This window comes from Athene cunicularia, assembly GCF_003259725.1.
Source record: "Athene cunicularia isolate RWA chromosome Z unlocalized genomic scaffold, athCun1 chrZ_part1, whole genome shotgun sequence".
Classification (NCBI taxonomy): Eukaryota; Metazoa; Chordata; class Aves; order Strigiformes; family Strigidae; genus Athene; species Athene cunicularia.
Window position 1 is genome coordinate 12,466,461 of NW_020799142.1, and position 27,087 is coordinate 12,493,547.

Consider the following 27,087-nt stretch of genomic DNA (forward strand, 5'->3'; position numbering starts at 1 on the left):
CAGCTCTGGTATGGAGAGGCATCTGCCACCAGCAATAGTATCATCATCACTGTCTATGAGCAGGATTGACTGGGGTGGCCTGAAAGCAACAGTGGTGCACTGGTTTCTTTCATAACTAAAGGAACATTTTGCTGATTTCTTAACAGAAATCATAATTTTCTCCTTTGGCAACGCTATGGCAGCTAAGACTACTTGCAGGTCAGTCGTGTTTTTACCAGGACATTTTATTCAATTACATTTAAAACCTTTATAAAGAGTCATTTAAAAAAGCGCAACAAAAAGGAGGTAAGAAGGCTATATGTTAGCATAAATGAAAACTATTGCCATTATTATTAACAGAACAATTTACACCAAACAGCAGTAAGGTTTTACTGGTGTATTAAACAAATAAATGACAGTTTAAATTAAAACATTTAATCAACTGCTACTCTTTGCAAACCTTCCTGCACTTTGTCATCAAGGTTGTATACCTGTAGGCAACAAGGACCTTTTTGTCCAGCAAATCGGCTCTGAAGAGGAGAGGAAGCAGTCCACTGACTGTGACCTTAACAAAACTGTTGTTCTGCATCTGTACACTCCAAAAAAATGAAGCCGAATTATTTACAGGAGGTAGATCTGGAAAATTAAGAGAATCATTCTTGCACCAAAGAAAAACAATTAATTTTTCCATCATTTAAATGTATCAGAGATAACTACTATAAATTATGAGGGTAAATTTTCTTCATCAATTTGTCAACTTGTATTCATCCATTTTTCAATAGTCACCAAAGTACACTCTCTTTTGATTTCCATAATACAAAAACCTGTAAGCTTAGAAAGCCAGACTTGTAACAGGGGTAGAGACAAGTTCTTTCTCAGGAAGGAGAGACAGCGTGTGCATAGCTGGACAGCCAGCTTGGGCCAAGGAGCTGCAGGAGCAGGGCTGCTCCATGCTGAGGGGGACAAGCAAGGCACAGCATCACATGCAGAGCACTATTTTGAGAAGCAGAGGTGTGGCCAGGTTCCTCCTCCCGTGGTCCACTCCCTATTTTTGCCATTCCTCACTCCTGAGTAAATTGGCTTTATGATGTCTGCATTAACTGCAAGAGCTGATTTCCTCTCCCCCTTTCAATGCCTAGCACCACCTAAAGAGATCCAAAAATGCTGAGTCCCAGTGAAGTTTACCATAGCTGGTGTTTCTACTACCTCTGATAGTCTTAATGACTTGTCAAAGAGGGAAGAAACACAGTTTGTTTGTATTTCTGACCCACACAGCCAGTCACACAGCAGCTACCCTTCAGCAGCCAGGATGGCTTCCCACAAGCACGCTCTGGGATGGGCTAAGACCAGAGAAACTGTAAGACTGGCCTTGTAACCCAGGTTTTGGGGACATTCATGTGACAGCTGAAAGCTCTGCCCACTTTGTCTCTCTCTGTCTGTCAAGCTGCCTACTTCTTCCTTACAGACACTCAGACTTTTCACTTGATTTCACCCAAACACTTTTATCATTGTTTTATACAGCACAAGCATGTCAAACAGAGTAGTCATTACTTAATTACTTGATATCTAAATCAGAGAGTTTAGTCAAACATTTCAAGTTTTCTTAATTGTAGCCGACTAATAGAAACATCTGCTAGCAAACACCAGGCTCTCAGGCTTGCAGGAATTACACCACAAATGACAGGAAGGCTTGGGATAATAACCTAGGGTAACAAAATAAACACAATGGTTCATCTCAACTTGCTAATCTTCTGAGTATTTTCATTCTCAAGTGATTTTAACAAGCAATTCTGAGATCTAAGCAGAAGTCTATGTATCATTGGAGTGTTTTACTTTACTATTACAACAGACTAAGTATTTTTATCTTACATCTAGTTTCCCAAGGAATTGTCATCAATGTTATACTGATTCCTTCTTCCATACAGCATAGATAGCAAGACCTAAGCCTGGCAGAAAAATGTCTGCAGCTAATTTCATATCTATAAATTTTAATTCAGCCTCCTTATCACTCACAGAAAGTTTTCTTAGGTACACACAGGGCAGACTGGCCTATTAGAAATTTTTTCCATTATACAATGCCCCTCACCATGTGTATCAGCTTCCAGACACTTCCTCCAGACAAAATCAGGCCTTTTTAAACAGAAGAGGAACCTTGTCTTCTACCCTTTCTCAGTTAGATGCTGAAGATCTCTACTAAGACGAGACACAGCTCTTCCCTGCTCACTTTTCGTTCCAAGAAGAGATCTTAGATCCCCAGCCTAAGTAAACATAGGTGATAAAACTGTTCCTGACCCATCCGGCCTTTGGAAAAACTGTAATTCAAATGGGAAAGTGATAAAGCTTGGCCACAACAGGACAACTACAAGGGAAGTGACCCACACAGCTAAAGTCCATGACCCTGGGGAAACTGGGTGCCAGTGCAGCAGTGGGGGACTGTGGGAAGAGCTCTCACAGGATTCATCAAATCTTCAGTAGAAGGGGCCATCAGAAAAGCAGATGTCAATCTATATTGTGATTTCTCTTTTCTCCCCCAACCATCCTTGATGGCAACTGTGTCACTCTCAGGAGTGGAGCCAGAAGACAAAGCACATTACCAATCTAACTTTGGGATTATGTTGTGCTTTCTAGTAGCAATAGTAAAGAAATTATTTTATCAATCCCCTTCATTAACCTAAAGTCTTTCTCAGGGTATCCTCAAGCTTTTTTTTCTTTTATCTTTTTTTTTTTTTTTTTTTTTTCCCAGTAATAGGATGCTGTACAGCCTTAATCCATCTTTTTATTTTGAATCTCTGAAGGTTAGTGTCATCTGAGATCCTTGTAGCTGATCTCCCTGCAATCAGCTGTGCTTCTTCTGAATGTACTGGCTGACATTTTTGCCTTGTAGTGCAAGCATCCTATGGAAACCTTTCATTCCTAATTTATTGCTCGATCCTGCCTCTCCTCAGTGGAACCCTTTCCTGCCTTTCCAGTAGGAACAGCAAGCAGATATTGTTATTCTTGACAAATTTAGGATCAAGTAACCATTTTATCTTTAGCAGAGATGGCTATGGACATGAAGTACAGTGTTTCTACCTGGTGGAGGTGGCCAGGTTCCTTGGGCAGCAGGATGGCCACTGTGCATTTTGCCCAGACAGTGGGCCATGGCATGTTCACAAGACTGTCTAAGCAGAGGGAAAAAGAAACATGAGAACCCTCATTGCTCCATGTCCTGACCTATTCCTGTCCCATTATAAGACTACATGAAATTGTCTTTCTGCAGTCTACATCAATCTTTATACTTGATAAAGATCTGTTAGAGTTACAGAAAAATATATATGATCATACTTACTAAGCGCATGAATGGCAATACACAGCAATGTATAGTTTTTAATTGTGACATATCCAGCTGTTTCTAACAGTATTACATGATATCCCAAGGGACAGTTGCAACTACACGTGCAATTCTCACTGTGGTGTAACCTGGCTCTGGTCACCATAGCAGGTAACTTCTTAGTATTTTACCTGGTGGAATCACAGTATTATCAGTCTAGAAAACGATTAAAAACAACAAGTCGTTTTGACAGAGTAAAACCTATCCCATCTCCCAGTGTTTCTGGGGTCTCTTAAATAACCCACCGGGAAGTAAGTTTTTCTTAGTTGGCATGCCTTAGTGATGGCCCCAGAAAGGAACTAATTAACCTAATGCCAGGAAACCTAATGTGTAATATTGAGCATGACATTATTAACTGTGCAAGTGCTAAATATTTTTTTAAATTATTATGCAATTTTTGTTACTGTTGATCAAATTATACTGAAAGATGTTTGACCTACCTACATGTTCTTATAAAATTTACATTTATATAGCTTTTTCCATGCTTGATCATCACCAAATACCTTAACAAAAGAATTCTTTATAGAGGGTGAGAGAGATATTTTTATACTCACATCAATCTGTAGAAGCAAATAAGTAAAAATCAAGCAAAATTTTAAATTCATTAAGTCTTTGTGTCCATAGTGCTTCAACATGGAAGAGAAATCACTTCCATCTCCTAAACCTGTATGGACTCCATCTGCTGTGGGTGGAGAGAGAGATTTTAATACGGAAAGTAAGCAAGCACTTAAGATGTTGAGTATCTCCAATAAGACACAATTTTGCCCCTGCAGTCTCCTTTAATTGACTGAAGAGGATTTGCCATACAGCTCTCTGCTATCACCTGTCAGTAAGCTTAAATTGCTTAGAACATTGCCCTGAACAAATGAACATCTAGATTAAATCATTGTGATGGACACATAAACACACATGTAGAGAAAGAGGAAGAATTACCAATACCCTCATAAAATTTGTGTCTCCCAACTTGGGAATTCCTTAATGTTTCAAGTTATCTCATTTGTGCTGCGTCAGAAATGTGAACCCAAATGGCTTTTCCTCCTCTACCATGAATAAAAACAATGATTAGATACTAAATCAGGTTAACCAATTATTATTTCAGTGAAACTTGCAAAACATTTCTGCCAACTTGAGTTACACTCATGAAGATAATGGTGTTAATATCCTTTAAAATATTTATCAGCTTACTGTAAATTAGGTAACCATCTACAAAAAGTGCCAAATTCATATTCAAGAACTGATGTATGTGATACTTATAGAAGTGTATAAGGCAGGTAAAGGCATGAGTCCAAAATGTGCTTGAGGAATTAATGATTGCAAAGCACATAAAACACTTAAATAAATTGTCTGTCCTCCATATTGTGAAGGACAGAAAGGTTAAATAGCACTAAGCACTCTCCCTACTAAGAAAGCAAGACCTTTTCAACCTAGGAATTTTTTTTCCTAATAAGTTAGTATATTGATCAAGTGTTCAACTATCACCCACTAGTCAATAATTCATTACACTGGCTAATGCACTTAACTGCTAAACTAGCTATGGCTTTAAAGCTCTGAAATTAAAAGAGAGAGGACCTGCTGAATTCTGATTGCATCAGAAGCCCAGACAAAGCAAGTTCCTTCCTGATGAAAAGTATATAAAGCTATTAGAAGCTAATCCTATTATTTTATATTTTTTCCAAAACATCTTGCAAGTGAGGTGCCCAGCTAATTGCAACATGGAGAGGATCAACTTACATGGTGAAAAAAAAAAAACTCTTGCAACAAAGCAGGACAAAAAAACAGTAAAAAAAAGAGGAACTCTTGCTGCTTCCGAAACCCATCTTCAGACACAAACATGTTCAGCGTTGTTCAGCCTAGTAGCAGACACTATCAGAGCCACCACCAGAGCATGTGTTTTTGCTGGTGTGAGCCCCTACACAGTGAGGATATGAGAGCATCAGCTGCCACACAATGAGCACATGTGGTTGTTCAAAAGCAAAGGGCTTTCTGTCACAGTCGTATTGCAGCTTGCATAAAAGAAAAACACTAACTTTTATGTGACATCTTAGGAGGAATTAAAAAAAAAAAAAAAAAAAAAAAAAAAAAAAAAAAAGCACAGTTCTGACATGCAAAGCTAAACTGTCTGGATTTTCTTCTTTTTTTATTTCTAGTTTAAGCAACAAACCTCCATGACCCCCTTCCTCCCCCACATCACTTATGGAGAACTCGTTCTTACCTAGGATTTAATTTGTGACAGTGAAAGGAGAGCAAATTACTGTGCCTTTAGGACGCCTCTTGATATGTCAGGGACATTTAAGACAAGGTGCCAGTGACATTTTATGACTTACATTTTTATCCTGCTTTTTTGTGATCTTATTTAGGGAACCTGGGGAGATGAGCATGCTAGATGTTGCTGAAGTGTCCTTTTCTTGCTGTCCTCCAGAGCTGTATCTCATTGGGAATCCTGTTTAGTGTCAGGGTGTGCTTGGATGACTACAGCATTTATGAAAAAACTGTTTTCAGAAATAGTTTCTTCTCATTAGTTTTCCCATTACCACGGAGATTAAGTTGCCTCCTTTCAGGCATCAAATTTAGTTAGATATGTACCTCTGAAAAAATGAGGAAGACACCACATCCGTGCTATAGCTGCAGAAGTCTTAACCTATCCATCTTTTAACAATGGCCCATCTCTAACAATGGACATTCCAATTGCACTAAGTATTTTCAAATCAGCTGGACAAACTCCTTAGCCAGAGTGGAAGGTCTCTTTGTATCAGTAAGACTGATTATTAAATAAATATTAGAAAAACTCCAACTTTTATGTGGAATATATTCAAGTGTAATTCCATTGATCCGAAACAGAGAAAGAGGTTTTCTAGTTTGCCAGAAATTTTTCAGCATTTTATCAAAAAAGAGTTAGGAATCTAAAAGTACAATGAATACCAGTCAGTATGGTTTCATGGAGAATAGGTTCCATAAACACTTGTTCTATTTTTTAAAAAAACCCAAAACAAACCAAAACAAAACCCCACAACATTTTAACTAGTCTGTGTTGATGCAAATAATTTTCTCTACTATCACACATCTTGACTAAAAAGCTTGCACTGTCTGGACTCAGTGAATAGTTTCTATGGTTCTGAAAGTGGCTCACTGATAACTCTCCAAACTGTGGTGTTAATGAAATATGAAGAAGCAGGGCTATGAAAAAAGAGATATTCACAAGAAAAAGTCTTTGGTTCAATATTAGTTGACATTATCAGTGATGCAGGTGGCCAGAATGGCAGGATAAAAGTCTTGCCAAGTAAATATGCAGGTGGAATAGCAAAAGCCAAGAACACGTCAGTATTCTGAACTGACCTGAATCACCTCACTAAATGGTCTCTATACCATGTAAGGATAGCGTTGCACTGCATTGCATTGAGAAAAATCATGAGACATGATCTGATATGTGCCCAGCCAGGTGCTTCCAGGAAGAACACATAAAAGGCAAAGGAGAAGGGTTTACCCAGGCTTAAAATTCATGAATGGGAGCTGAAAATAGATAAATGTGACCTTGCAATAAGATACTGCCTCACAGCAGTGAAGGTAATTAAAAGGTAGAGGGAATTACTGCAAGAATTAGTAGACTTTCAGACACTTAGTCTTTCAGATGAGATTCCCTGTTTTTCTAGAGGACTTGCAAACTTTAACACTCTTCTGGAGAAATTAAATGGCCTTTGAAAAGTGGGTTAAGGGTAAGTGGCCACTGTTGTTCTTTGGGACCTCACAGCCTGTGAATAATTTATTGACAAATCAGATGCTAAGTTTATAACACAGCAGAGAGGAAAAATGCCAGCTTTGGCTTTGGGCAGCATCTGTAAAATGAACTGGTTGGCCTCAGACATCTCTGAACACCAGCTCAGGCCACCACCTCTCCAAAAACAGTTGCTAAAATAGAGTTCAAAGAGGAACAACAAAACCCATCCTGACATGTAGTAATTTGGGGGCAGAAATTCTGGTGTGTGACCACAGTGGACACAGTGTCACTGTAATATCTTAGAATGGTCAGTACTATGGTGATGCAGAAGCACTTTAATTACAAGAAATACACTGTAATTAAGAAAATGTCTTGCACGTTTTGCTGTGAACTTGTAAAACTACATTAAAACATGACAGGAAAAGAAGTCCTGCATTTCAAGGTCATTAACCCAATGGTTTAACAAGATTTAACCTTTAACTTGCTTAATAAATGCACCATTTACAGCATTTCCAAAGTCCCTGGATTTCAGCAGTGTGTTGCACTCCCCGCATCACACTGACAAGAGATTTGAGCATGGAGCACTCTCCCATCCCATGACATGCACTACGCATTACACCAGGTGATACTAATGAGCATGCCCCTGAATCTTCCTACTCGCTGATATTGGAAATGCAAAGTAAGCTCACTGCCTCTTCACAGCCCCTAACAAACCAAATCTCTGATGATAAATGACAGCCAAGGCAGAGCAGGGCCCTTTGAATGAGAAATACTATTCAAATTCAATGGGTAAAAAAAGAAAAATAGAGGATGATGTGCCACGGAAAGGGAGGCAGAGAAGAACAATACATGACCCTTGAATAAAAATGAAAAACTAATCACACTATACTGAAGCTGTGGATAGAACATTTCATCCCCTTTTTTTGTATCTTGATCAGTCAGCCAGGCATAAAAATGACCTTTCATGCATGCACGTTTTCAGAATGGATGTCAGCTGGCCTTCAGCACAGGAGATACCAGATGTTTTCTATTTAAGGACTGTTCTCTGAAAAGTTAAGCCTGGGCAGTATGGCAGATGTCTGTGCATAAGCACTTCAGCTTCTGCTTCACTGGGATCATTCAGTGTTTCAGGACTTCAGTGAATGCAGCCAGGGAGCAGAAAAGCTCCCTGTTCTTTTGCTGCTGTTTGACATGTATTGCTTGAGAGCGCTGGGTATGGTTTGAAGGATCCTGTGCTGGTCCCAGGCCCCTGACAAGCAGCATCAGAGGTGCCCTCTGACAGCTTGTTTCTGTGGCCTCTGAGCATTGGCACCACATAAGACTTTGAGTCATCCCTTTCTCCTACTAGAATGAAGTTTTTCTCAACAATGAACAGGGGTTAAAATCAAGATCATTTCCTTCCTTTCAGCCCTACTGCAATGGACTCTAGAATCCTTTTCCACTGTTTTGTCTGGAGTATGAACACAGAGAAAGCTGCCTGCTAGAAGTAAAAGGATAAAAGACCACCTCTTGTTATTTAGCTTATGAGGGATTTTTAGCTTTAGCCATGTATGAGACCACAAATGGGCCATACCAAAAAATATGTCTGGCTCAGTATCTTCTCTCCAACATTGGCCAAAAGCAGGTGCCCATGGAAGGTAGCCGACAAAGATGCAGCAGTAGGATACTTCACCCAGCTAATGTTGCAGCATCTGGTAACATATGGCTGAGGGCCACAGTGAGCCAGGGACAGTTCCTATGTACTGGGTAACCCCCAGTAACTTTATCTGTCATTAACATATTCAATATCCACACATGAATTTGGGTATCTAAACAATTCTGGGACAGAGTTCACAGTTGAGCTATACATCACTTGAACAGTGAGTAGGTGAAAGTTCATATTCATCTATAAGAAAGGCAGGAAGGACAATTCAGGAAATTATAGAGCTGTCAGTCTGACCTCGGTGACAGGGAAGGTTATGCAGCAGGTCATCTTGGGTGCCATTAAAAATCATATAACGGACAACCAGATGCTCAGGCCCAGTCAGCATGGGTTTATGAAAGGCAGGTCCTGCTTGACAAACCTGATCTCCTCCTACAACAGGGTGACCTGCTTATTGGATGAGGGAAAGGCTGTGGATGTTGTCTACCTTGACTTTAGCAAGGCCTTTGACACTGTTTCCCACAGCATTCTCCTGGCGAAACTGGCTGCTCCTGAGTTGGATGGGCACACACTTCGCTGGGTAAAAAACTGTCTGGATGACCGGGCCCAGAGAGTTGTGGTGAATGGAGTTAAATCCAGTTGGTGGCCGGTCACGAGTGGTGTCCTCCAGGGCTCGGTTTTGGGGCCACTCCTGTTTAACATCTTTATTGATGATCTAGACGAGGGGATCGAGTGCACCCTCAGTCCGTTTGCAGATGACACCAGGTTGGGTGGGAGTGTTGATCTGCTCGAGGGTGGGGAGGCTCTGCAGAGAGACCTGGACAGGCTGGAGCCATGGGCTGAGCCCAACTGCAGGAGTTTCACTAAGGGCAAATGCCGGGGGCTGCCCTTGGGCCACAACAACCCCCAGCAGCACTACAGCCTTGGGGAGGAGTGGCTGGAGAGCTGCCAGTCAGGGAGGGACCTGGGGGTGTTGATTGACAGCCCGATGAACAGGAGCCAGCAGTGTGCCCAGGGGGCCAAGAAGGCCAATGGCATCCTGGCTTGTGTCAGCAATAGCGTGGCCAGCAGGGACAGGGAAGGGATCTTGCCCCTGTACTCGGCACTGGTGAGGCCGCCCCTCGATTCCTGTGTTCAGTTTTGGGCCCCTCACTACAAAAAGGACATTGAATGACTCGAGCGTGTCCAGAGAAGGGCAACGAAGCTGGTGCAGGGTCTGGAGCACAGGTCGTACGGGGAGCAGCTGAGGGAACTGGGGGTGTTTAGTCTGGAGAAGAGGAGGCTGAGGGGAGACCTCATCGCCCTCTACAGCTCCCTGAAAGGAGGTTGCAGAGAGCTGGGGATGAGTCTCTTTAACCAAGTAACAAGTGATAGGACAAGAGGGAATGGCCTCAAGTTGCACCAGGTAAGGTTTAGGCTGGATATTAGGAAGCATTTCTTTCCAGAAGGGGTTGTTAGGTGTTGGAGTCCCCATTCCTGGAGGTGTTTAAGATTTGGATTGACATAGCACTGAGGGATATGGTATAGTTGGGAACTGTCAGTGTTAGGTCAATGGTTGGACTGGATGATCTCCAAGGTCTTTTCCAACCTAGACAATTCTGTGATTGTGGGAATCTCCTCCTCTCTGTTTTACATGTCACCTTTCAACAAAGGGGTGTATAAAAGAAAGTTATTGAAAAAGATATGAATGTACATCACAAGATGGAATGCCACAAAGAAAAAGGTAGAATATGAAGTATTGCCTTCAATACATTGCTCGTCTCTTGCTTGACTTTGGTTCTAACTAAGAGGTATTGGAAAGCTAGAAAGGTAACACTTGCATTTTGTTTGAATTTATTATTATTATTATTATTATTATTATTACTACTACTACAGCCATACTATGCATCCCAGCTATTATAAATTAATTTAGTTAGCTGGCATCTGGCATCTTTTCTTGAAGAAAAGGCACTCACTTTATTAGGAAAGTTTAAGTTTAGGATTGCAGCACATGAGGAGGAAACAGGAGGACATTTAAGGGAAGCAGTGTTTGAAAAATGAGAATGATGGGCTAATCAGAGAAGAGAACATCAATTTCTAAAATCATAAGGATACTGATGAAACCTGAAACAGGTGAGAGTTACCACAATGAAGCTGCTTCTTCTTTTATACTTACAGAGACCTTGTCTACATCTCACTGTAACTACCTGCCTGTATACCTGCAGTAGTCCCAGCAAGCGGAAAGGTGGAATGAAAGAGGGGCTTTACTGGCTTCAAATAAGTGAGTAGAGGAAGAGTGGTAGATAGACATCTGCCAGTCCTAATCCATTTATCAGCCAGGATTTTGACTTTGTGGACATTTCTTAGTCTGGACAGACAGGGAAAGGAAAGTGAAGAAGAATTAAAAGATGTCTGTTCACTGAGTTGCTTTGTTATGAATCTAAAGAATTTGACTGAAGGAACTCATACGGACTTACATTTTTCCAATATAAGTACCTTGATTTGTTTCTGGAAATTTACACAGCACATTTCACAAAGCAGTCAAATTTTCTTGCACGTGTTGTTGAGGATTGTAAAAATGTTTTCAAGACATTCATAGCCCTCTGGAGTTTTCCAGACATGACCCACATCTTCATATAATGAGTCATTATTGATACCATATCTGAGAGCCCGTAGGCAAAACCAAGCACAGACTAATACATCCAAAGACAGTTTGCATGCTTGCAAAGAAGTGTATATACATACAGACAGATGCATAATCAAGGGACAAAAATAACTCTGAAAAGACATCACTACTGTCCCTAAGAGACAGTTGGCTCTTAAACAAGATCTTTTCACCAGTATATTCCAGGTTTTAATTACATTACTGTGGATGGCTGGAAGTCATCCTTCTTCATCCATATGGGGATTCAGAGAATACTGAAAGATCGTTAAAGAGCTGAGTGTACAATAGCATTAAAACTGGTTTATGCTCCATTAAGGAACCTAGTTTTAAGAGAATAAAAAGAAACACCTTGGATCATACAGAAAAAAAAAAAAAAAAAAAAAAAAAAAAAAAAAGAGCAAGTATCAATATTGAAAGATATTCAGCTCTAAGGGGAACTCACACAACTGGGGAAAAAATATTTAAAAAAAAAAAAAAAAAAGAAAGCAGGAAACCTATGTGATAGAGACTCAACAGATACTGTGAAAACAGCCCAAATGCTTTCTCACATGATTTCTGTAAGACTTCTTTGGCTTGCAACATGCCACTGCATTTACAAGTTCTAGAAAGAAACCATATATTTTTTCACATCAACTACTAGATGTCAAAATAACTGGGGCAGTTGTGTTACAGTTGCTGCAGCACAGAGGGAAAAAAAAATCTAGTTTTTTGTACACACAGTATGGAGCAGAAGGGCTATTTGTGTTTAATGTATAATATTATGAAAGAGTTTCAGCATTTCAATGTTTCAGAGTACTTTTTTCTGGTTTGTTAAGGATGCTTTTCTGCTTCCTGTGCTTTCTCCTGTATTTTGCTGACAGTTTAATTCTTAGGCAGATGGACCTTGATACAAGACCAGGGCAAAGTTCTTCTGATCAGCACTAAGTTGTAAGGCAGATGCAACAACCGCTTTGTCAGGAGCTGCCTCCCACATTCAGCAGGTCAGACTGGGAGTTGGATGGTCCCATTTGGCCTGACCCAGAGAGTGTGGCTAGCGCAGCTCTCATGGCATACCTAGCTCAGGTCAGTTGCAACTGAAAATACATTTTACTCTTAGCTTGCAAACCGTACTTCTAACCACCAAAACACACTTTAAAAAAAGGTTAATGACACAAACTTGCTTCACAAAGAGCTATCGCATGCTAGTAATTTTATCCACTGATACTGCAATCCATGTTCAACTGCTTACAACCCAGAGCTAAGAAGTAGCTTATTTCAGGCTCCTGGAATAACATCCCATTCCCAAGAAATGTTACTTGCTGTGCAGATTATTTACTGAATGAAGCCACTGTTCTGACCTGCAACACGTATGTGACTAGTTTCACTCACCCTCTTCTGCACATAACATGCAGCAAAAGTCCAGAGTTTAAATTCCATTAAGAAGTTTACTCCAGAAGTGTGATCATTTAATAGGATCATGAAATTTCTTAAAATACACAGTGAACTTTAGCATGAAAGAGTATGGATTTTTTTAATACAGACACATTTTTGTTATGCTTCTTAATTTATTAAATTTTAAGGAGGAATTATAAATCCATCTCTACACTATCTAACAAGGCAATTTTAATCTTTATTTTTAAAAAACACATTTATCAAAGATAACAATGCTTGATGGAAGTATCAGAGCAAAGAATTACTTACATGTCTAGCTGCTGTGCCCTGAAAATAGGGCAATAATCCCTGGTAATCCCTAGGTATTTAAGATTACCATGGAATAACACTAGAAAAAGCTTAGCAAATGATTTAAGAATGCCTCAGACTGTAATTATGTGCAGATAAAGGTCACCGGGTAGAATATTCCTGGTGTTGTTTGGAGTTCATGGAACAGTGAAGGTTTTATTCTGAGGTATTTTTAATTCCACTCTGCATAATAGGGGTGGAAAAGTAGCAGCATGACAGTATCTGATTTAATTTCTAGGTAATTGGTATGCCTGTAATAAGATTTTTTCCACTGAACAATAGGATAGTCAAGTAGCATGTGAAATAAGGGTCAAGAATAAAAAAAAAAAAAAAAAGAAAAAAAAAAAAAAAAAAAAAGTGAGAGGTTGGAAAGCTCGGAGGGAGAAGTACATCTCAAAGTATTTTCTTCTCCTCACTAAATGAACAAGGCAGAAACATTTGCCAAATCGTAAGGAAACTTCTTTTTGCTCATCCTTCCTACACATTTCCTTCTTACCTTGAGCCTTGCCCTCCTGCAGCACATACCCAGTGAAGAGGCTCGCTGTGGAAAAATTCGAAACAGCTGCTCTGCTGCTTTGCAAAACCGAGGCTTGTGTCGTTAAAACACTGGGATTTTGTTTCTTTGCTGACACCGGCTTTGTGAGAAGGCAAATCTCTGTGCAGACCCTACGTCCCCAGCTCAGAGATGGAGACAAGGCCTTTGCCTGCCGCGTGCCTGCAGAGCATCACCGGCCTGGAGTGAGCGGAGTCCCCAGCCTGGTCCCTGTGCACAGCCGGCCCAGGATGCGGCACGTTGGTGCACCTCGAATCGCACATCTGTCAGAGAGCAGCAGTTTATGCTGGCAATGCATGATGGCATATCCAGTTTTCCCTGGCTTCATGGACTAACAGTTTAAAGTCCCACACTAATGACAGTGTCTTCCATCCTCTCCCAGCCGAATAATCACAACACAGGAACCAGAAGGAGAGAAGCTTGCTTGCAAACAATTTATGATTTAAAAAATAAATTAGAAAAAAAAGGTAAAAATTTCAGTGAACATGGTGTGCACAAATCAGCTAAACAAGCTTTAATTATTGGAAAACACCTGCTGTCACTGTCATCATGGTTTGGAATGAAGATATAATTATAGCATTAACTTTCATTCCCACAGGACTACTGAATCAGGGAACTGACATTTAGAGTGATGTTTAATTTTTTTAAGAAATACAAAAACAATGTCATACCAAATTTGCCTTTTTTTAAGTCACAGGGGTTTCAAATATCATCCAGGGTTCCCCTAGAAAAGAAATAGAGTAAACTGGATTTATTATAAGGAAAAGAATTCAAGATAATGAAAATAATGTTTGGAGAAATTACATGTAAATTATATTTTGCCAGGAAGCTAAAACTGACAATCAAATAAAAATTCCCTGAATAGTCATCATGGTAGCACAGATGTTGTCCTGCCACATTTCACTTTGATTCTTTCTATTCAAGTTGCTCTAAAACAGATAATTGAATAAAAAGCTGTTACAGCAGGCTACAGACCTTTTTGTACAACTCAGGCTCACAGATCTTTCTTTTCCAGCTTTATTAACAAACCTGTTATTGCTGGGCCATATTTCCTGGATATTGAACATGGCAAATGCTATTTTAAAAGAAATATGGTTTGCAGAAATACAAGCTCCGCAGCTGTTACAGTGCCTGTTTTTTAAGCCCTCTGCACTGCATTTCATTAGCATTTCATAGAATTTGACTGAGAAGTTCAAAATGAGGGCAAATGTGCAGTTTTCAGAAGATCAACTAATTCAACAGCTTGGAGAGAGTAAGTGCTCCAGGAAGTCACATTAAAAACTGTTGAAAGTGCTGAGTCAACAGCAAACTTTGCATACAGAGTCTGTCAACTGGTCTCATGGAAAATTTATGCCTGTGCCTACAAAACCTTGCTCTTTGTTCATGAGAGCTATTAAGGATTTTCATTTCAAATAGGTCTTTGGAGATCAGGCTCCCACAGCCCTTCTGAAAGTCTCTGGGAGTCTGGTGCCATCATTTGCTTAGAAGTCATATGACTAATTGTTTGCTATGTTAACTTAAAAAATAAACAAATCAACAAACAAAAAACAACAACAAAAAAAAACCCCAAAACATCAGATCCCTCAGACAAGCAAGAATTGGGAAAATATCATGGGCAATTGACAGAAGCATTTCCAGTGGTCCAGATTGGAAGATGCATTTTTTGAATTAAACACAAGCAAACATCACAGCCAAGGTCTGCTTGCACCACTGCCATTAATATTTATTCCTTCTTTCATGCTAACCCTTCAAAAACTCATTCAAAACTATTTAACAGTTCCACAATTATTTTCAAACATGCACAAATTTACCTCAAATTCCTTTATTTTGCCAGCAAACCATGCAAATTTCAACTGTCTTACTTGGGGCCTTTTGCAAATGGCCACACCAAGTTTCACCTTCATGTAGATACTGACCTGAAATACTGCTTCAGAATAAAGGGCGTTTATTCTACATGGACTCTCAAACACTTTTGTGACTGATAGAACAGATATCTACCCTTCTGTGCTAGCAGAACTTCAGGCATGTAAACCTCTTTGAGAAGTAAGCCTCTGTCCTAAAAGCAACCCATGGCATGATTCTCTGTTCTATCCCCTTGCACACAACCCAAAAAGAGGGTGCAGCTCACCATGGTCTGAGAGGGATGTGGTGAGTATCTCTCCCTGAGGTTTTACGCATTCTGGTCTTGCTCTCCACAACCTGGTCAGAATTGAGCTCATCCATTTCTACCACAGACACATAAAATGACAGCAGTACCCACGTTCATGTGAGATGACATTGCCCTTTGCTCGAAGACCAACAAACAGAAAAGGTTGAGTTTTGCATGTACTGAAGCTACCCCACAGAAGCCAGACCTCGCACCAGGAAGTTAATATATTTGTGAGCAAACTATCCCCAGCATCAATTCATAGTCCCCAGAAGTCACCTCCAAAGCCCCAGAAATGCCAGACCAATGTGTGGTCCTACATGAAACTTCGCAATGAAATCCAATTAGGGGTACAGGCTGGGGCTTTTATTTCTGAGGGCTATATCGTGTGCATATGCAATGATTTTTTTCTCTATCTGCCAGACCTTTAAGTAAGAAAAATCTCCTCTCCTTGCCTCAATCACCAGTCATTTTGATTTAGATGTAGTACCTTACAAAAATGCTCCCAGATTCATTAGTTCTGTTCTTTCTTCCCCTAATTGGAGTAGCTCCTTGTGACTGAAAGAAAGCATTTGAGCTCAGTTGATTACAAGAGGTAGCATTTTACTTGTAGCACTTCAATTTGGAAAAAGAGAAGGCAACAGCAATAAAAGTTTGAAAGGCTAGGCTGTGCATTGTTTTTAGGACAGAGGTTTACTTCTGAGCCAGTCCTGGTACTATATTTTTCAACATTTCACTCACTACTGTTAGTTAAATTGTTTTTTTTACTTTCCTTCCAAGACATCCAAGTCCCAGCATTGCCCTTTGCACTCAAGCAAAAAGCCTGGAGACACCAGCAGGCAGCTTATCTGAGGAAAATGCAGGCTAAGTCCTAAAAAGCTCCTTTGGACCCTCCTTGCCTGAAAAAGAGCATCTGAGTAGTCTGCCAGGAAAAAAAGGAAGATTTGGGGCCATAAGACACTATATTCTTTTGGAAACAAGTGGCATCCTCTAAAAATAGTTGAGCAATATGTCATGCCAGAGGTTGATGGTACAGACCCAGCCTGCTTATCCTATGCATGAAAAATATTTCCCTCAACTCTGTACTCGTAGTTTTCTGCTTTTTATAAAAGGATTCAAGAAGAGCTTCCCAAGATGTGAGGCTGTGTTAGATTTCCAGTCTAAAGAACTTCTAGGGATATCTGGAGAATAATTTCCTTCTGTGTCTGAGAAATGTGTCACACAAATGGCAGAGGTAAGGAGAGTGGTTTCTTATGATTCCTGTGATTTGTGTCTCTAGATTTCCACGGCATGGTTTAAGGGGCTTGTGGCTGAGGGGCTCATTGCTAGCAGCTACTTGTGAGTGCAGAGGACTTAGTGTACAGCACTCCTCACCACTTTTTGCCTATGAGCTTCTGTGCTTTTTTAATATTTGCCAAAGAGAGAATTTTAGGGCTTCTCCACAGAAGTGAGGCTGTCACATTCCAGCCCAAAGGTCTCTGATCCATGAGGTAGATAAGTGACCACCGTGTTGTTTTTCCTTTCACATTTCATTACCAGACTACCTTCAGGTACCACAATTCTCAGCACATTTCCTGCCAGAAATAACTGCAGCTCAGTCTTTCTAGAGTAGCACATAGATAACGTGCTCTTCTACCACCCATGCCTGTGCATCATTCAGAGAAGCTAGGGGAAGGACATGTCCAGAAGGCTGTTTGCTACCTCAGTCCTTGTTTGCCCCTTATTCTATAACCCGGAGCTGCCATAATAAACTTGCAAATCTGTATCCTTTTTGTGTCTGGGAACCCTGTTTCCCAGCTTGGAGCATAACCACTGCAAAATAGCTAGACTTTAGTTTTTCCTCCCAGTGTTCTCCTGCCAGAGCACTGAAAGACCTCAGGATCTGGACCTCATCGCTAACAGGAATAAGTTGCAGAATCTAGCAGTCACATAGGCATTAAATAAAGTCACCTTTCACCTTCCTGACCTGACTGTAAGGAGCAGCACTGCCCACACTAGAGACCAGCGGGGCTCGGGAGCCCGGGGGAAGGCAAGGCAGAGCATCATGTCCCCAGTGCACAGCCTCGGCTGCCAGCAACACCTAGCGTCCTGAGCCAGAACTCACATCCAGGCGTTCGCATTTTCCTACCTGCTATGGGCTTGACTAATCCTTTTTGTGATTCCATTCATACCTTTGGCCTCCCAAACATCCTCTGATGACGAGTTCCCCAGTTTAAGCATGCATTGTACAGAGAAGGACTTCCTCGTCTTTGTTTTAAACCCACTGCCTGGTATCTCCACTGGGTGCCTCAGACTGTGAGATCCCAGTGAATTGTCGTTCCCTGGTTATCTTCCCTATACCATTCATGTATTTTTTAATAAACTTTCACCATCTTTCTCAGGTCCCAGATTTTCCTCTTCTGCTGAAAACAGCTTACCTGGACCAGAGAAAATCACTCAAAAGTATCAGTTCAATAAAACAAAAGCCCTTGCATGCCTTTATGTCTGCTTTGTTTACACAGATTTCCCAAGTTATTCATTGTCCCCAAATAAACACAATTAAGTTGAAAAATATAAGGCCAGGAGTACCACACTCGATTAATCAGTTGAATTAGCAGCACTGATGCATGTGTAACAAGTGAGACCAGGGATTTCCAGACTGAAGCCTGCTGAATACCTATACACACACACATGAGGATCACCTTGCTCTGAAGTGCTTAGTGCTTTCTTTCGGGACCAGATGTCCCAAAGGTCTGCTATAGTTCAGACACCAGAAACCCACAGCCATGTTCCCTTGCTCCATGGCAGAGAAAAGACCCCACTCTGGAAAACTGAGCATGGACTGTCACAACCAGAGTTTCTACACCCAAGCCCTTTGCCATTCAGACCTTATTCTAGTGCTTACTAACACAGCTATGCCTGCAGAAACACAGATCCCATAACTAAAAAATCTGTCTCCAAGGAACTGTCCATCAGTGGTGAATTACAACAGTATCACCACGGTGATAAGCAGCAACTGAACAGTGATAACAGGAAGGGCTCACTGCAATCACTGGGCAGGAAGAGAGGAGCACTTCACCAAGCAGGAACAACAGGGGAGTTCACACAGACAGAGCATATCATAGTTAGGAGACATTTCTGGTTTTATGAGAACTATCATAGACTTTTACTGTTAGACATGTATTTGAAACTGAGCTTTGCACCTAATATTTCAGTTTCCTTTCTTCTGTTTGAACCTGCAGAAAAGTCGTGAAGATTATGACCTCAGTCTCATTTTATAGGAATAAGCGCCATCAGAAACTCAGCACAACTTTATCGTGAGAGCAAGACTGTGTGTGCAGTGGTTTTGTAGGTATGTATTAAGGTTAAAAGAAAAAATCCATTTTAAATCATTTAAGATCCTTAAAAATATGAAATATCAGGAGGAAAACATTGTGTTCACTGAACAGGATTTAAGCTTCAAGTGAAAAGTAGCAGTCTATTTTCAAACTGTAACTACTATTTTGAACCCAACAAATAGAGGTGATATCCAAATTTCACTTAAACTAAACACAGAAAAATAGTACAACTTGTGTAGATTGTTAAAGTGCAGCTCATTCAGCCATCACAAGATTTCCAGTCAGGAATCCCTAGCTGGTTTATTTCTCTTTTTTTGTATGTTTGCCGGATCATTGCTGTGCGACTGATGGCAATGCCACAAGGAGAAGCCTCTGGTTTGGCTCCTACCTCCTAGTAGAGGTGTTGGTGCCAATACATGCCAGTGCTGCTGAGAGCACCTCCAGCAAACGTACCTTTCTCCGTGCCCATCTCACCAGTTTGCAAAGCAGGCCCTTAAACATCTTGTCACGCATCACAGCAAGCTACCATGCAGGGGAGGGAAGGATACATGTGTTAAATCAGTGTCCTGAAGAAAGGAAGCAACAGTCTCTGTATTCCAGCAAACTGGATTTTATTGGAATGGTATTTTGATATCAGGACCAGCAGAAAAGGAGGAGGGTTGAGAAGACCCCAGGCACAGCCACGCAGTGCCCAGGGCTGGCTGTGATGCCCTTGGAGGGTCTTCTTAGCCTTACATTGCCCAGAGCAGGGTCTTCTCAGCCAAGGGGGGTCCCCCAGCAGGTCACAGACGGGTGATGAAACATCAACAGCAGTGACAGGGTCCTGTGTATCAGATTCACTGCAGCTACCTTAGGATCATATTTTGACACTGGCGTAGGCACTTATTTTGATAGGGATTAACCTATATTTCACCTTTATTCCTTAATAACGACCTAGCTGAAGCTATGATGGATATGGCAAAGGAGAGAAGATCACTGTGCAGATCAGACACCCATCATTAACTTAGAGAGCAATAATGAATAAGGTTAACAGCACTGTTGAGCTGAGATAGTTCAATGTGTTGAATGTAGATGAGATCTGCAGCCAAATTTCCCAGATTTTGCTGAGGTATGCACCTTTCCTTCACACACAGAGGATAGGATCCTGCATCACAGCTCCGGCCTGGATCCAGCTGAACCCATCACTTGGAATAGTGTTTTTCAGTTTGGATCCTTGTACTCCTCTGCCGCTGAAGTCTCTTACTCTGCAATCTCCAGGCACTCTCCATGAGTTTTATAACACACACATAGTGGAAGCTATTTAAACATTTCCTATTGCTTCAGTGCATAGCAGAATAGATTAATCTCCCAAAGACAGGACTTGTAATGAAGCTAGCAGACCAAGGTAATGTAAATGCCAGAGAAAATAGGAGTAGGACAAGGTGAATATCACATTCTACTGATTTATGATTACACTGGTTGACCTTGCTAAAATTTTCTAGAAATATATATTAGTTTAGGCAAATCTCAACCTGTCTTCTGACCAAAATATTCCTCACAGGGCAGCATGTCTAAACAGGCATTATTTATTACTGTTTGGTTCCCAGTGAATCATTCAGTATAATTTCCAAATGCTCACTAATAATGTGTTGGACCAAAGTAATAACTCCCTGTGGATACCAAGGAAATAAAGTGCTTTACAGTTCTATCCCACCTTCCACCCAGAGAGCATCCAGCATTTTATGCACTCATGAATTTAACCTCACTGCCTGTGAGGCCTGGGGAGAAAAAAAAGTTAGAAAAAATCACCTCTAACATAGAATTGTAAATTCCCTGTAAAAATATAATATAAACATATTTTAAGTCAGATTTCTTTTCCACAGGGATTTCGCATTACCATTTCTCTCATTGCTAATTTTAATTGCAAAATATATTCCAGGTTGACAAGATAAGTTTTAGCAGTGAAAAGGCTTAATAAAACTGATCCTAACAGAGCATTGAGTACCTTGAACCTTTTCCAAAGATAGGGCATAGTATAACTAGAGTAATATTTCTACTGCCACAATGTGTTTCTAGTTATTCACTGCAAAGCCATTAAAAGAGTTGTATTAAAAGAGTTGTATACGGGTTAATGTGATGTGAAAGACTAATTCTCCAGCAACTTAAACATAAGCAGCCTCTCCTTACAAGGAGAAACCATAGTTCAGCCAACTTTGGGTCAGTGAACATCCAGAGTATCTCAATATCCAAATGGTGACTGCTATGGTTAAACAAAACAAACAAAAAAATCAGATAAAAAACCTGCTTACCTTCCAGTAGACATGTGAGGGAGATTTAAATCGTTCCTACCAGTGATCAGTATTCCGCATGACACTTCACAAAGGAATTAAAGGAAATCAATTTCCTTCAGACCTTCCTATTTCTGAGCTTTTTTATGAGTCAATGACAGCTGAAGTGTTTGCATCATTAATGAGGTCTTTCAGCACATAATACCTCAAACACTGCACAAGGGCTCTCTTGGGATGGATAAAGCAAACTCACAAGTTCTGATGTCCAGACTTCAGAGCAAGAACCAAGAAGCACAGCTGCATTACACCTCTCATACATACATACACATATATTCTTTTTAAACTAGCTCATATTATGCAGCATAGCATTTTTTTGCTAGCTCTCTGAGCCCAGCTGCATCCACATGAAATACCCCAGACTCCACAGGAATCAAGGAAACCGAAGGCACAACTACGTGCTAGACATTTTAAATGTTGGAGGCTGAGCCTGACGGAATAAGAGTAGTTCTTTACTGTTTTCCAGAAATACTGTGTGAATTGCAAGGTATGTTGTGGCTGTTCTTTCCCTCTGTATTACCTATGTTTAACCCAGATTTGGAAGGTTTGATCTGGGATGTCTCCAGCCTAAAAATATAATTTAATGCAGTGATGATTAGCAATATTCACAGCAGAGATGAGCAGAAAAATAAAAAGATTTATGAAGAGACTGTTACTCATACTTGCTGCCTCTTAGAATAACTAACTAATAACACTAAGAGGTTTCCCTTGCTGTGGTACCCTGCCTCTCGGAAAAGAACGCCTGGTGAGACCAGTGCCTGTGGAGCAGCCCTACCTGCTCAGCAGCATCTCCCACGGGCTGCAGGAGCCTCCTGCTGACTGACAGGCACAAGAGCCACAGAACTCTTCAAATTCCTTGTGTCTTACTGGGAGGAAACCACAGATGTACTGACACCCCTCTGAGGCCTCCACCTCTGGGTGGGTCAGGGTCTGGGATCCTTCTGCTTCTGGTGTTCTGCACGTGGCTCCTCTCCTGTGATCTGCTCTGTCACCTCAGTTTTTAAAAACAGATTTCTGTGGCCTGGATTAGTTTGCCAAACAGAAGTTCACTGTCACACTCTTAGAAAACATGCTTTTCAGGTTTCCTTCCTTTCAAACATTTCAGTCTTTAAGAAGCCCTGTTCTAACTCAGGTGCTTTGTGCAAGACCAGGGAAATGTCTAACATTTAACTCTCAAGTCTCTGGAAGCAATTCCTCCAATGGCTTTATCTGGACTGCTACTAGCCCATGACTCTGCAACAGCTACATGGTTTACACTGTTGGTAATTTTTTGTCCCACTTGCCAGTTGACTCAGTGGTGCTGTGTCCCCTACCCCGTCCTTGGAACACGGTATGCCTGGTAGAAGCACAGCAAATGGAATGGGATGCACTTCAACTTGTGGAAGGTTCAAACAACATTCATCCTGTGCATCCAAAAAGTTGTCCGACATAGGTGCTAGCTGCCCCAGTGAGCACAGCCCTGCTCTGGTCCACAGTGGTTTGCTCTGCCAAGCACAGCCACGGGGCTGGTTCCCAGCAGGGTGGTCACCTGCAGGGTTGTGCCAGAAATTCCCTTTTCAGGCACTAGGCAGGTCCTATTCTCATGTCATTCGGTTCCCTTGAGTGAAGATGTAAGTTAAGTTTACCTTCTCTCAGATGAACTCACCTTCCGGGCCTGACTCACCACACTTTCGTACCCACATTATGGCAGAAAAATGCCACATAGGTATGCAAAATCGGTGAAGCAAAAAGGCCCTCCAGACCCAACAGTAATCAAATCAGTGTTTTGTATCTACATTGCTGTTTATGCATACTGCAGGGTTTGGGGTTTGTTTTTTTAAAGAAACATGCAACAAAAGAATATTTGTGTAAATCTTGTTTTTACTGAAGGAAAGTCTGTCACCAATGACCACAGCAAGAATTGGCACCCAACCACTCAGCAGGAGCTTTATAACACAAATACTTTTCAGATAAAGACTTGTGTTTAGGAAAATGCCCTTGCTTGCTGATGCTTGAGCTAATGCACTTCATTACAAGAGCCTGACCATCCCGTTAATTGGCTAGATGATGCAGTCATTAAAATAAATGAGCTACACTTTTGCAGGCCTAGCAATTCAGGAATCCATACTACCCTATTATCTTACAGTGAAAACAGACTGTAAATAATGCAGACATGTAATTAAGCCAACTGAACATTAAAAGAAAAAAAGACAATTTCTAAGGATTCTCTTGTTTTTCCCCTTCTGCCAAAAGTCATTACCTATCAGATATCCCACAGGTTCCCCAACAAAGCCCTTCAGAATGACTTCCATGAAACAAGTCTCTCAAACATCATAATTAGTTAGATTAAAGCTTTGAGTGCTTCTTTTTCCATGAAGTGACTAAATTAAAGGCACATCTAAGGGAACACAGATATTCCTTCACAAGTACCTCCTACCATTTTTACAGTCTGATTATTCTCTGGCTGCTGTAAAAAGGAGGTGAGGCAGGCTGGATGCTTACAAGGCAGTCTACATAATTTAAGTGATGCCAAACACTTAGAACCTGTAGTAGAAGATGCATACCTAACATAGATCTATAATAAATTCAAAATGCAAAAAATAAGCTAGGGCCAAGTCTCAGTCTTGCACAGAGAGTTAGTCAGAACACGTACTAAAATTAATGTGTACTCTGTGCAGAGACCTTCTACAGGCTGGTCCAGCTGCCGGCACACAGCTTCCCTCCTTCTCCACCCTGAGAAAAAGGATGTTTGGTTCTTTCTCTACATGTCACATATCATCACTAAGGTAGAGCAAAGGCTAAAGTTGAGGAAATACTCTGTTCTTCTGGGGGACATATTTGCCTGCCAGTTACACACCTGCTGGCATCAGCCCCAAAGCCCCTATCACCCAAATCAAAGGACCAAAGTGATTATTACTAGTTAGGACTGTCCTTCAAAAAGGTATGTATTTGGACTGTGGCTGTTGTTGAAGCATTTTATAATGAAAATTTCACACAGTTAAAGACACCTGACTGTAACCTAGCATAAACACTTCAGTTCAGGAAATAGGACTCTAAGGAGAACATTGTCCAAGTTGAAGATTATCAAATTATCTGGTGAAGATAAGAACCATCCTACAAAGCTACTGCTTGTGACTTCAAAACATTTTCCTGCTGCTGTTTCTTAGTTGGATCTACTACTAGCACTTCAGTATCTATATTTTTGTGTGTTTTTTTCTTTGTCTATCAATCAGGCTCATCAGCTGAAATTCACAGTGATTTGTGTGAATGAGGAGAAGGGAGTTAGGGCCTCCCCTACAGATGAGAATTTAAGAAATTCTTTTTCACGACCTCTTCAGAACTTGTCTTCGACCTCCTAAATCTCAATAAGCCTTTCCCTTCTTTTTAACCAGACAAAGCAAGATCCAGGAGATTTATGCTGTTTGGGTAGATCTGAGATCTGTGTGCTCTTTGGCTAATAAAAAATTCTCTGGATGAAGAAATTGAGGCAACATGTGCATGTCTAGGAAATGATGGGCAGGCATATAAATATGCGTAAGTGTATATTCAGACTTTATTTCTCATATCCTGTGGCTGAGCATTACCAGCCACGGGGTGAGAAGAGGAGGGGGAAGATAGGAAATAAAAACAAAAAAACCCCACGGGTCTGAGGATCCTTTTTGCTGCCTTACTATTCAGTTTCTCTTCTGCCCTGAAGGACAGACATCCAGTCTGCATTCTAGGAAACACCTGATCCAAAGGCAGGAATAATGTATATATTTGAGAGTAATAACACACCCTAAAACATCCTTGGATCTCTTAATAAATGGCAATTATCCATATACTATCATCAATTAAAATAATGCCCACATAATGAGGCATGTAATATTCTCAATGGTTTGCTGAAAAAAAAAACAAACAAACAACCTCTTCTGGGAAGTATCAGAAATACACATCCTATCCCTGAATTCTGGGAAAATACCTAAGTCGGATTTAGCTGAAATTTGTCTAACAATATAGGGACGCAAATACATTACAATTGAAAGCACATTTGAAAGATCACAGGGACTTATTTATTCCAGCAGAGGTCAGGAACAAATTATATTCCAAAACACATGTTCCCTACCTGCTTGTTTCATAGCTTATGTCTAGCTGACATGCAGAGCTAAAATCTCTCACTTCCAGTCAGAAGGAACCTCATTTACAGACCAAACCTCATTTTTAGGTCTTTAAGCATAAGCAAGCTGGACAAGCATGTCTCTGCCAATTTATTCTCTGGAAAGGCAACAATGTCCGGGAGGCTATACAAGGTTTTATGCAGCAATTGCTGGTCAAGCCCTTAGACACATATTAGTATGCCATTTTGATAGTGTTTGCTGGAAGATCCTAATGGCTGCCAGGAGGGGAATTTCAGAACCAAAGACAATAACAGTCTTCATTAAAACACTGGATTTGCCATGTTCATTTTAGATTCAGTTGAAGGGGCAAGGAAATCACTTTTTACATAGAACATTTTAGAGCTGCCTTGCAAGACATTAAATTGCAAAAGAGGTCAGGGTTAAGCCATTTGGTCTGAGAGTTTCCACTCGTTGCGAAAGAAGAGGCTGGAATAATAGTTTTGCAGAATGTGGACTTTGGAGACTCAAAGTCAGGTGAAAGGGTTTGGAGAGGAAATTGGAGAGAGATGGGGTGTTCTGAATGTGTAACTCCTTGGAGTTACATGATTTGGATATACTAAGAACCATACTTGGTGTGTACTTCTTCTGTTATGTTGAAGTATATTTTCCATTAACAGAGAGGGTAATACCAACAAGCCCAATTCATAATCTCAGTCTCCATATGCATGATTCATTACCCTGTAAATTCTCGCCTTTACAGGTTGCATTTTCTCAGTGTTTCCAAAATTTTTGAAGAAGTTGACCAGAGTTTCCAACTCTTCACAAAACAAAAGTCCAGCATATCTAGGAATTTACAGGAAGATGTGACAATTACACAACAAAGAAACCCCAGAAATGAGCCTACAGGACTCCTGAGACTGTTGTTTCTGACTCTGTCCCAGTTCTAAAAATGTGCACTAGGCAGTGTAAAGGCTGAAGAGAAAATAAAAAGAAGTCTACCAGTAACTGATAGATTAAAAACACTTAAGGATGAGAAGTCATGGTAAAGCTCCAGCAAAACGAAGGAAAAGTCTATTTACACATAAAATATACACAAATATATACATTCCTGTTCTGGTAGGGTATGCAAATAATACTAAGGGAAAATAAACCCATCTGCTAAATCAGATCTCTGCTGATTTAGCAGTGTCACAGACTTCTTGTGTGGCAGTTGAACTGAGGAAAGGATGGGAACACATGAATAAACATCACCTTTGATTATCTTCCACTGGAGCAGTACTGGACCATAGCTGCAATATGTAGTTCTTAAAAACAAAACAAAACAAAAAAAAACACCAAAAAAAAAACCACAAACAAACAAACAAAAAAAACCAACAGGTTAGAAAGATTTTAAAAGATTCATCTTTTTGATCTAAAGAAACTGCTCATCTTTGCTGTTTCTCTGTCCACATATTCCCTACTCCTCAGGGCTCAGAAGACCCATAATGGCCCATTCTTTCTCCTGTCTCTTTGAATTGATTTTTCTTAAGAATTTATGTAGATTATGCATGAAGTGAGGTCTCCCTCACATATTTTCATTTGTCTTCATGTACACCTCTGAAATCT

The 27,087-nt window shown here is 40.6% G+C and overlaps 2 long non-coding RNA genes across 3 annotated transcripts in view; both read right to left on the reverse strand.

Moving 5' to 3' along the window:
- The window catches only part of LOC113489617, a 51,077-nt gene extending 37,174 nt beyond the window's left edge, over positions 1-13,903 (reverse strand). The window contains exon 1 of one of the 2 annotated variants that reach the window (XR_003400066.1): positions 13,563-13,903. This is a non-coding gene — a long non-coding RNA (uncharacterized LOC113489617). The remainder of the gene's footprint in view (positions 1-13,562) is intronic. The other variant, XR_003400067.1, reaches the window with a different exon arrangement.
- LOC113489619 lies at positions 3,957-5,931 on the reverse strand. The gene is made up of 2 exons (XR_003400069.1): positions 5,674-5,931; positions 3,957-4,031 (listed from the first exon to the last, which is right to left on the reverse strand). It is a non-coding gene; the product is annotated as an uncharacterized LOC113489619 (long non-coding RNA).
- Positions 13,904-27,087: the final 13,184 nt, after the last annotated feature.